Raw genomic sequence first — 5,000 nt, forward strand, 5'->3', positions numbered from 1 at the left:
ACTTGTACATCATCAGCACCAAAACGTGTACATCATCAGCACCAAAACTTGTACATCATCAGCACCAAAACTTGTACATCATCAGCACCAAAACTTGTACACCATCAGCACCAAAACTTGTATTCACATAAACAACAATGACTCCACAGGGAAACCCTGTTATGACGAACATGGCGATAACGCAATTCAATATGGAACTGTGTGTTGGTGCTTGTTTTTAATAAAATATAATTAAAGTATTTTGGTTAGTTCATGGGTTTTCAGACCAGTTAACTCCAATGTTTATATTGGTTTATATGGGTTTCAGACCAGCTGCATCTCATGGTTCCTTTTTGTTCATATGGGTTTCAGACCAGCTGCATCTCATGGTTCCTTTATGTTCATATGGGTTTCAGACCAGTTGCATCTTATGGTTCCTTTTTGTTTATGTGGGTTTCAGACCAGCTGCATCTCATGGTTCCTTTATGTTCATATGGGTTTCAGACCAGTTGCATCTTATGGTTCCTTTTTGTTTATGTGGGTTTCAGACCAGTTGCATCTTATGGTTCCTCGTGGTTTATGTGTGCTCTTTCCCCCAAATATTTCTGCAGGACGCACAAGATCTGCCAGCAACCCTCTCCTCGTGAAACGACACAAATCAAGACTCTCTGCTCACCTTCACTCTTCCAATCCTCTTTTCTCCCACCTCTAGAACAAACTACAACACCCTCCCTCTTCAATCCAACTCCTCCCTCCAGTTATTTAAAACAGCTGTTCCCTCCCATATTGACACTTATCTTCCCTCATCCAAAACCTTGATCTTTTCTAACCCCGTTAATACACCCCAAATCCACCTCTTTCAAATTCCATATTTTCTTTCCTGAAATCCCCTGTAGTGACCATCTTGTTTATTCTGTGTACCCCACCCTAGAGTCCCTTTATACAGAGAGTTACGACATGACGATCCGGGAAAATACGGTCACGTGACTCAGGGAGCCATTTTGGGGCCAAATTCGCGTTCGCTTAACTTCTCGCGTTCGCGTGTTATGCAAGTACAATCGATTCGACTACCTACGGAAGCCTTAGTTCACTGAAAATGCCGGGTTGTTGTGCATTTGGATGCACAAATAGACATGACATGGGTTTCAAGATGTGCAGATTCCCTTCAGATCCCAATAGACGTAAAATATGGGAGAATAAAGTGAGCCGTGTGGGCTGGAAGCCGGCTTCGTCTTCAAAGCTTTGCGAGGTAGGTCAAGTTACTGTTCAGTCCCATGTATTGTATTGAAGTCCCATGTTGACTATCAAGATTACCTGGACTTGAAGCTTGCGCCAAAGCTTACAAAGGCAGCTCTGACCCCTACTCATTTTGACGAAATGAAAGTAGGGAATGCAACAAGCGTACTGAGCCGTGACGTTAGTAGTGCACTGAGATATCTGGTGGAAAGAGAGAAGCGTGACGAGAGCTACCTAACCACTGCATGGTTCATCGAGCTCATAGGCAAATGGTTGGAGCTGGTGACTAGTCGTCATCCAGTACTAGCACTGAGCAGGCTCAACGAAGAAAAGTACAAGGAGGCCGTCACCTGTCTTCGTACTGTGATCTGCCTATTCAAAGGTGTCAAAATTGGACACGGAGACTGGAAACCAATCCAGACAGGGGTTGTCCTGTCTACAACATCTGTGCTCGAAATAGCGGAAGAGTTACTGGATGCTGGGTACAAATTCCTGCTGACATCCAGGCTGACGCAGGATTGCCTGGAAAATCTGTTCTCCGTCGTGCGCTTGAGGAAACCAGTACCATCTCCAATTGAGTTCAAGTATGCACTCAAACTGATCAGCACTGCACAGTTCCTCAGTCTCAAGCGAACAGGTAGTTACCAACAGGATGATGGAGAATTTCTCGCTGACTTCCTCGACCAAGACGTGCGGGTCCCTTCTGAACCGAACATTGAAAGCATCCACTTCTCAGTCGACCAAGAAGGGGTATCTGAACTTGGCCAAGCTGAGCGTGATAGCCTGTACAATTTGGCAGGATACTGTGTAAGGAGTGTAAAGGTAAACGAAAAAACGTGTGACTCATGCATCCAGGCAGTGATGATAAACTCACATGACAAAGCACACCAGGCCTCAAAGTTTACCCAACTAAAAGAATACAAAGAAGGAAGCCTTATTAAGGTATCTGATTCTGTGTTCGACATGGTCTACACTACAGAGTTGAACTTATGTTTCGTAAGGTAGAGAATGACCTCATGGACAACAACAAAGTCAAGAAAATGTTGATGGAAAAGGCACAGGAATTGAGTTCTGACATTTCTCTACCAGTATGTCACAATCTCAAGGAAAAACTGATTAATAAGTTTATCGATGCACGACTGCATTTTTATTGCAACAAGAAAACAAGTGAATTGAAAAAGGAAGCCGGAAGAAAGAAGAAAGGAGGAGAGCTTGGGAGCAAGAGTATGGCGATGAGGAAACTGGCCAAGAAAGTAAAGTGAATTATTTAACTTTCACCTGAAAGAGACTACAAGTAATTCCCGCAACAAGTTGTCAATAGCTGTCATTGTATCATAGTGAAAACCGTTAATTTTTTTGTTTGGAAACATTGGATACTTTGCTTGACAGTACATTGTACTGTATTTTCTATATTTCTATTTAGAAAAAGAACGTTCAGTTCACAATATGCCAACAGTTTGATAATAGCTAGTATTAGGAGTCATTTCTAGAGAATGCTTATGAATGGTTATGTTGTAAATTCAACAGGGCTGGACAAAAATAAGAAGTCTCTGTTTGGCATTATTGTGTATTCGTGCATGCATCTTAAGGAATAGCTTGCCCATGTAGCATATCCACTTACCCTGTATTTGGTCTTGCCATTTTTTTTTTCAGGGGAACACAAAAGTTCTCAAAAAATTCCACATAATGCAATGAAAGTTTTAATGATTGTAAAGATAAAAAGCAGGAAGTTGCTATTCATATTGGGGTCTCAACCCTCACAAGACCTCTAATTTGTATCGTTCTTCAAAATGGTAGAGAAAAATGGTAAAATAAAAATTCATCACATATTGCAATTTTGACAGCTGGACTACGTTTCATTTATTCTGATTGTACCTGGATCTGTTGCTGAATGTGGTTAACTGATGAAAAGAAAGCTGAAAAGGTTAATTTACAGTATGTGTGCATTGACCGAGAGCTTGTGTGTGTGTGTGTGTGTGTGTGTGTGTGTGTGTGTGTGTGTGTGTGTGTGTGTTTGTGTGTGTGTGTGTGTGTTTTAATGTGTTGATGTTTGTGTGTATGTATGAGTTTATTGGCTCTGAAAACGCATTAAATTTGTTACAGTTTGATAATGTTTACATTAAATTCATTTCTTTCAGACAAAACACAGGTGTGTTTTAATGCCCCCCCCCCCCCCCCCCACCACCCGCTTTTCCTATCCCCTTAATCGAAGAGGTTAAACATTGTTTTAGGTTACAAGACTAACTTGTCACATAGTATGTTCAAATTCTCTCCAGGCATCGTGAGTAACCCAAATTATTATTGCCAACATCGCGATAATGAGGATTCAGAAATCACCCATTTTCTCACTTCTCATCACCCGCTCATTTTTTCAGACAAACTAATATCCCATTATAGGCAATCTGGAACATAATGGAGCTAATACTCAGAGACCTACATCTCGATACAATTAAAAAAAACAAAAAAAACATTCACCGCACTCCCGAACCCGCCCCGTGTTTGTGCAGTGGTGCATTGCATTATACACGCATAGCTCATAGTGCACTGTGCATGTACCGGTTCAGTGTTTCTGCACAATTGGCCCCAAAATGGCGGCATATTCTCAGTTGTCGTAACTCTCTGTATAAAGGGACTCTACCCCACCCCAGCCCCTCTCTCTTCAACAGATCTCCTGTTTTACCTGTTCCCAACTGTTTTGCTTCCCTCTCCATCCCACTTTTGTCTCATGCTCAATTTATTGTATGTTCTATGTGTTAGCTCCTCTGCGAGCCTGACTAAGTATACAAAAAAGTACCTCGTGGGACCTCTAAAAATGTAAATACAAGTTGAGTAGATCCCAGGAATAAGGAGTCCCAAAGAGGACAGTCAAATTGTTCACAAATGTCACATTTCAACATGGCACAAAAGCAGCAAACACAAATATTTACCTTTAAATAGTTTTCTGTAAAAGTGAAAATGAAGTAGGAAATCAGCAAAATGTGAAAACCAGTGCGAGCAAAAAATATGTCAGACTTTCAGTTGCAAAGCTACAGTTCAACATGGCGGACATCCAACCACAATGTTGGATTCGACGTTGTTTTTATAGTAAGTATATTTTTGTAGGTATATTAATAAAAGGAAAGTAGATCGCACAAAAATGTGAATCAATGTGATATTGTGTTAAACCAAAAAGTGTTTATGTAAAAACAAAAAGGGAGCGCTGTCTAATGTATCGCCATGACTTGCAAAAAAAGCCTGAAGAGCGCTCATAAAGCAGCTTAAGCACTCAAGCAATTACTCCAACAATACTGTTGAGATGCGTGGAGTGTCCAACAATGTCCGAATTCGACAAATGAACATTATTTAACAGTCGGAACTGCTGCTGAGGTCAATTCGACAATTAAAAATCAGAAATTTGGTTTGACCTTGACGGAAATTAAATAAAGGCACAAACATTGGCATTTATAAGCATTGTGCTGTATGCAGGAATACAGTGATTCGTATGTATGAAGATCAGCTATATTACGTGTACCATTCGTAGATATGAAGCTTTAATGTCCAGAAACCGATAAAACTGTTATGAGGCAAGGCATATTTGAGTTGAGCGGACAAAATGGCAGAATTAAGACGCCAAGCTGAGCGAACTGAATGCATGCTGACCAAAGGTAAGCCTGTTAGCGTAAATGATCTTTATAAAACACACCCAAACATCCAGTTTTCATCCATGCAATCCCTTGGAGGTCGTGAAATATGGATGCAAAGTTTGGGGCCGCTAGGTTCCATGGTTTTGGAGTTATCGAGGAGAA

The sequence above is a fragment of the Myxine glutinosa genome, chromosome 1 (genome assembly GCF_964187855.1).
Source record: "Myxine glutinosa chromosome 1, kmMyxGlut1.1, whole genome shotgun sequence".
NCBI lineage: Eukaryota > Metazoa > Chordata > Myxini > Myxiniformes > Myxinidae > Myxine > Myxine glutinosa.